General features: G+C 38.9%; 1 long non-coding RNA gene across 1 annotated transcript; it reads right to left on the reverse strand.

Annotated features, from left to right (window-relative positions):
- Positions 1-3,241: 3,241 nt before the first annotated feature.
- Positions 3,242-6,164, reverse strand: LOC123984162. The gene is made up of 3 exons (XR_006828384.1): positions 6,113-6,164; positions 3,632-3,700; positions 3,242-3,321 (listed from the first exon to the last, which is right to left on the reverse strand). It is a non-coding gene; the product is annotated as an uncharacterized LOC123984162 (long non-coding RNA).
- Between the last annotated feature and the right edge of the window lie 1,121 nt (positions 6,165-7,285).

The raw sequence follows: 7,285 nt of genomic DNA on the forward strand, positions 1-7,285 counted from the left end.
AAAAGACGGGGATGTTTTTCTCTTGTGTTATGTCCCCTTTAGTCAAGTGTTATAAATTGCATCCCTCTAGTACGAGCTATTATAAAGAGATTAAATTCCTGGCTCACTGCAGCCAGTTGCTGGACTGAGCAACTCGAGCTTCACTTTGATGGCAGCTATGAAAGTAGACTTGCAGGCAGCTTCTTCGTCCAAAGCTGCCAACTGTGAGCTAACTTAGCCAGCCTCAAGGCATGTGGCCCGGTGTCTTAACCATCTTCTCAGACAATGATTGTCCTGTTCCATCCAGATTTAGTTAAAAAGTTACCACTTGTACCTCTTTGTTTTACTTTTGTGAATATTGTATCAACAATTTCAGTGGAACAATGCTTGGAACAAAGGCTTTGTCAAACGAAGCATAAATGCACAATGTATGTAGTCGAATAAACGTTTTTCATGCCCATGTTAAATTTTATTGACACAGTCAGAGGTTGTAAATTTTTGTATTGTAAATGTGTCCACATGTGTACATTTTCTGCATAACTGTACCTTACAGTCAAAAATGCCAAAGAAACGTGCATCTGCAAGGAGGCAGGGCCCAGTTTTATATAAATGGGGCCAAACCCATAAGAGCCTTCTTTTCACCATAGTAATTGTAGCTATAAGACACAATTTGCATCCCTTTCACCAAGTGTAAAGGAGACTTGTTCACTGGCTGAGAAGATGAGAAAGGCACAGTGCCACATGGCTTTCAATTGGCTAAGTGGAGAGTGTCAGACCACTGCAGCCTTGGAGGAGGCAGCTGTCTTCCAGTCACTCAGGAAACACAGGTTCCTTCCAGATGTTCAGGCGCTCAGGGCTCAGTCTGAATAAAAGAAATTTGAATATGAATTATACTGTAGTTGTTGTTGGTTAATTTCAATGATTGTCGCATTGAAATTCAAGTATTTCCTTTCCATTTGAAATTGCTGTATTCATGAAATTCAAATTCAGTGACTCAGTGTAAGCTTGATATTTATGCAGTTCAAATTCAATCTTTGCTCACACTGATTTCTGCTCATTTTGAATAAAGTGTCAAATCATATCATCCAAGGAGGAGATTTTATGGCTGCTGTGCAGAGATTCATCTACAGACGCAGCACCAGTCAGGTTGCATACAGCATAAATGCAGTGCAATGCACCTGAGAATTTCGAAAAGCTAATAAAATCCAATTACAGCAAGTTATTCCATTTACTCTGTTTTCATACTGGATGTGTTCATATACCAGATAATTAATAAATCCATTCCATCTGACTTTCATACATTTTTATGTACAATTAGACTTTCTACAGAAGAAAATATGTCATATGTGAAGATAAGTTGTGATTTCACTTTCAGGATTAAAGAATGGAGAAAAGAAGAGAAGCTGAAGACTATCTAGAACATTTATTGGTCGTGGCAAAGACATAATATCAAAATTACAAAGCAAATGAGAAAAGATCTTATTCTCTAATTTGAAAGGAAGGATTTTGTGTCAGGAGTTATGCTAGAACCCAGATGCAGACACGGAGACAAAGCAGCAGTTAAACAGTTTATTGACTGAAGCAGGGTGAGGTGGCAGGGAGTCTCATTCCAAGCAGTGGAGTATGAGGGCGGGCTGGCTGGCTGGAGTGTGGCTGGAAAGTTTGGATATCAGCTTTGAGGGACTTGGAACTGGCAGGCAGGCAGAGCAGGTGATCTGGAGACAGGCAGAGAGAAGTTAGTAAAAGCAAACTGGTTGCTAGATTAACAGGCTTAAGGCTAGATGCTAAGGTAAGACCTACAGTAAGCAATTTAACAATCCAGCAGGGAATGGAAGTCTGGTCTCTCCTTAAGAGGTAGGGATGGCTGATCAGGAACAGGTGCATGATTACCAGCAGGTGCAGCAAGTGCCAACTCAGGAACCCAGACACGCCCAGGATTAAAAAAACTGAGAGAAGAAAAAAACAGAACACACCAAGCATGCCTCACTCACCCAAAGGACAAAAACAAATCAAAACACACTCACTCAGTCCCAAACTCAGGTGAGAGATGCAGGGTTCATGACATTTTGTCTTTGAGTAGGAGGAAAGAAACAGTTTTACATTTAATATTTATTTACAGAAATCTGTTGCTGTATGTAATCAATCTGCAGTGTTCATGGCATGTTTTAATTTATATATTTGCACCTAAACACTCACCCTCAACCTGCATTTTACTTCATATTTTTCCCATAATGCTTTTCAAAAGCCTCCAGAAAGGGCACAAACTATATGGCATCAGGCCATAGATTACCTCTGTTGTAACAGTGATAGCAAAAACACATTGTAAGATAGCAAGAATTTTTCCTGTTTCCAGTGAGGCTCTGCTCAGAAATAAAACACATTATATTTTGGTTATTTTTTTGTGGCTATTGACTGCATCTCTTCCTCTTCAACAATGACTTGCTGCCTGCATGATTGCTGTTCATTGCAACAAATTGTGTTGAAAATGGGCGTTTGTTCTTCCCTTTTACTCGGATTTTCAAACATGGCATTTAACATTTGTGGTTGAAATTTTTTTTAGTTTTTCATCTTCCCCTCCATTGTACATGGCCAGAATCTTATAAAATACAATTTAATAGCAAAACATACAGGGTACAGGGATGCTTTAAAGACATTTTTGTTTTTTAATTTTTTTCTCAGGTCAGAATTGCATGTAACAGCCTGTGTGGAATATAGTGTAACAATAGAATGCTTTGTTTCAGTACATTTTATATTATACTGTATGTTTGGGTGATGAGTGAATCATGAGCTAAAAGTATCCGCTCAGCAGGTCATCTGTCAGGGTTGCTGACAGTACCAGCTGGCCCGTTCTGGTTGCCAGGGGTACAGGAAGGTTAGAGGGTGGGCCTCCTACAATCATGGTTCTCCTTTCTATATCAGGGGCTGGAAACACAGCCAAGCCTCAAGTTGTGGTGTGCTGTCCTCCAGAACAACAGCATAATTGATCCCCCGGCCCCCGCCCCAAAAAACAAAGAATCAACAGAAGGAAAGGAGGAGCAGATTGCCTAGGCAGCCATTCATGTCCAGCACATTACTGCAGGTCCCGAGTTCAAACTGGGTCGAGGATGAAATAGCAGAATCACTGAGGCTACAAGATCAAAGTTGTGCAAGCGTCCGTATTAGCCAGTGAAGGTATTTTGTGGCAAAATGATTAAAGTGTGGGTTTGAAAGCCTCCTGGACATTACTGGCAGGGCAGAAGATGAGTGTGTTTATGGGTGTTACCTGATTGCTTACTTGTGAACATGTCCTCAAACAGTTCCTGATATCAGCATGTGTGACACAGCAGGACTAAACAAAGTTTACTGTTAAAGAGAGGGACAGGTCAAAGAGAAAAATAACTTTAATAAGATGAAGACACTTTACTTGCACTGCCACTTGACAAACAAGTCATTAAAAAACAAGTTACCACAATCTTTGAGATGTTGTAAGGAGAAGAAGCTAAAGTGTAACAGTAGACAAGGCATTTCTCTTCTCCAGGAAGAACTTATTAATCTGTTGTTGAGATGAATGTCGAATATTAAATTGATTTGGTTTTAATTTTTTCGTAGGTTAATTATTAAATTATTTCCTCGAATACCAATAGCGGCATTGATTGATTGATTAGGAGATCACCTGGCTGGGCAGTTCCCAGCTGAGAAGTTCAGGTGAGGTGAAGGTTCACAGAGGTGTTTCCGCTGCAGCCTGGTGGGAAAAGAAGCCAATTTAATGTGAATTAGGGCCGGGAAATGTGCTCGAGTTAGACAAAGAAGGAGAAGGAAACAAAGATTAACAGCGGAGGGTGCATCAGTGTGCAGGAGATCTCAGAGACGCTATTGATATGTGAGTGATCGCTTTGTTTAAGTGTATTTGGATTCCGTTTTTTTTTATGATTTGCATGCGGCAAGATATAACGGTTTGTTTAAAAATATGAGTGTGGCGCTTTTGAGATGGTGCTGTGCGCTTGTTTATTTTGTCTGCTTGGATTTAACAACATGGTTGATTAGTTTACGTGATTGTTTAATGTGCTTATCAGTCGTGAGTCATGATAGTGGATGATATTGTTTCTTTACGTTATTACATCAGTCAAAGTGGAAATGTGAACATGATTCAATTAAGTCAGTAGTCGATATAATGGTTATAGCCTTGGAGACGCATGATTAACTGTGGTTAAAGTTGAATTATTATTATTCGGATTAATCTTTATTCTTAGATGAACTGCTTTATTTTTTTAGATGTGATTAATTTTATTTTTGATCAGGTGTTTAAAGTCACAAATGCTGATAGTGTATTATTGGAATATTATTTAAATAAGGTGCAGAAATGTAAAGAAATGTGGACTAATAGTTACACTTTGATAGTTTTTCACTGCATAGAAAGTAATACTGAGCTGATGTGTTCTGTTTTTTCTGGTTACATTTAAAGGTTATCAACAACTGATGGTTGTGGAAAACTAAATAAATTCAAAGGAAGAAGATTTTAAGGAGCTGAGTTGTCAAGTGTCATCTTCTAAAGCCTTTTTCGAGTCACTGAAGCCACACTCAAGTTAACTCGACATCTATTCTCAAAAGTTCCCTCTCTGTCAGTTCTTATTTCAGGTTTACTGTTTCTATTTTTGCAGTGGTGAATTAAACCATAGTAGTTAATCAAATGCAATCTAATTTTAATATACAGTTAAGCAATCACAACTTTAGTGTACTGTTTTCAATTTAGTCAAGAACTATTACAAGATTTCTGGGAATTTCATTTAAGCTAAATATTTTTTTGTTTGGTTTACATTTTTCATATATTTTACTATGATAGGCTTAACATTATATTCAAGAAATAGTTAATTTGGGAAACTTTCTCATTTGCTTTCTTTTTCGTAGTTGGATGACAAGATTGATACCACTCACATGTTTGTGTATTTGGTACAAAGCTGGAACCAGGAGGCCACTAACTAGCTTAGTTGGAAGCAGGAGGAAATGGCTAGACTGGCTCTCTCCAATGGAAAAAAATATATATACAAATACCAGCACCTCTAAAGCTCACAAATGTACATGTTATCTCATGGTTTCACTCCTTTTAACAGAACTCAATGTGTAAGCTACAACAATACATCCTCTGAATCTTCAAAAGTAAAGTTTGGTGTACCCCAGGGATCAGTCATTAGCCCTATTCTTTTTCTATTTACATGCTTCCCCTTGGCAACGTCATCTGCAAATGTGTTAATTTTCATTGTTACGACAACGATATACATTATATACATATGTACCTGTAAAGCCAAATGACTTTTCCTGACTCCTAAATTTAGAAGCATTCCTATCAGAAATTTTTAAAAATTGATGGATGTGAACCTTTTGCTGCTAAATGATCTGTATAAGAAATTGAGTGTTAACACTGCATCACTGTAACACTGTATCATTTCTGAAAGCTTGACCATCAAAAACCTTGGAGTGATTTTTGATTCTCGTCTGACATTCCAGTCCCACATCAAGGCTATCATGACAGCATTTTTTCACCTGAGTTACATTGTCAAATCCTAACCCTTGCAAGGACTTACACCATCGTACCTATCTGAGCTAATTACACAATATACATTGGCACGCCCTCTTCACTCTCTCAATGCTGGTCTCCACTTGTTTAACAAAAAAGCAGCTGGCTTATTTAAATCAAGACTGAAAACCTACCCGTATTCACGTCACTAACAGCCTCCCTAGAACTCTGTTGGTTCAGCACCTTTCAACATCCTTTTTAATTGATGTTTTTAAATGTGGTTGTTTTTATCTCAAGTTTTATCATTTTGTTTGCTTACTGTATTACTGTTTTGAATTAAGCTGACATTTTCATTACAAATGTGCATGTTTATGTGAGCACATTCATCTGTGTAACCAGGCCTATGGGCAACACATGAGAAAAATATAGTGAAGAATCTAATTAATTTCTCAGTGATATCCAAAAAGATTCCTTTCCTTACTTCAGAAATGAAATCTAATGTAATGAGCCTAGGAGGATAACCTAAAACCTCATCAAGTCAAAATTACATCTTAAAAGCAGAAGTCACAGCCAAATCCAACACCTTGATGGAGGGCATGATTAAGTGTGTCAAGTAAGGCTCTAATTTTTCAAGATAATTACCTGCCGTGAGACATTTTCTGGAAGATTTTTAGGGCTGACAATTATCTTTGCGATGTGATGACTCCCTTCATTAGCTTTAGTATCTGAGGATAATTTTCAGAAAAAGAATAATCATGTCAAGCACTTTCTAGGTAAAACCCCCAGAAAGTGAAATGGGTGAGCTGATCGGGGAGGCTGGAGTTTATTTTGGCAGCATACCTCTGCATCCCAGCAGCGCTGAGGGTGAGAAGCCAAGCAGTCAGCTGTGAGAGGAGAACTAGAACTAGGGAAAAACTGTGGATGCATCATTCATTTATCCCGGTTTACAATGTGGCAGAGACTTCAAAGCTTGCTTTTTGGTTTCTCTCTGTATGTGTCCTCTGTCTTCCCTCTGGTCCTGACCAGCCTGGCCTTTTGCACGTGGAGGCAGGTGGAGTAGCAGGTCAGGATGGAAAGAGAAAGCAGCATGGATCCTGCCAGTCACACAGGGCCCAGAAGACTGAGTGGCCAGGTCCTGCAGGACCAACGGGCAGATGGCTGCCTCCGGATAATGACCAGGTGACATCTGCAGAGTGAACAAGCTATCAGGCTAACAGACTCACCTTGACCCACCAGGGAAGCCAAGCTGCCCATTCTCAACCTCCTTCTCCTCCTCCTGCAATCCCCTCAGGTTACACCCACAAACCGAGGAGTATAACAGAAGTTTATTGATTCACTAAGTTTCTCAACTCACTGGAAAAAAGAGGTGTGAGAATGTCCTGAAAAAAACATTAACAGATTTTATGTGGGTGTTTGAATTGAATTTTCTTTTATTCACCAGAGATTCAGTCGCTGCCTCTATCAATGCCAAAGTACTAGAAGTAAATTTGTCTCCAAACCATTCTTTTTTTTTCTTTTTTTTTTTTCCTGTGTGTGTGTGTGTGTGTGTGTGTGTGTGTGTGTGTGTGTGTGTGGTTCTCACCAAAACTCCCAAGTCATCAAATTATTGTCAGACAAAGCAGACTCGTGCGAGCTGAATGTCTTCAGGTTGCGAGAATATGGTCAAGTCATAACAGAATGCAAAATTATTTTTATTATTTTACTCACAATGTTGCTATTGACAAGTGATTTTGAAAATGATTTTGTGCCTTGTCTAAAGGCTCTAACTCATACACACTGACAATGTGATGCTGTGCACATAGGTCATGTTTTGAC

The sequence above is a fragment of the Micropterus dolomieu genome, linkage group LG15, assembly GCF_021292245.1.
Source record: "Micropterus dolomieu isolate WLL.071019.BEF.003 ecotype Adirondacks linkage group LG15, ASM2129224v1, whole genome shotgun sequence".
Lineage (NCBI taxonomy): Eukaryota > Metazoa > Chordata > Actinopteri > Centrarchiformes > Centrarchidae > Micropterus > Micropterus dolomieu.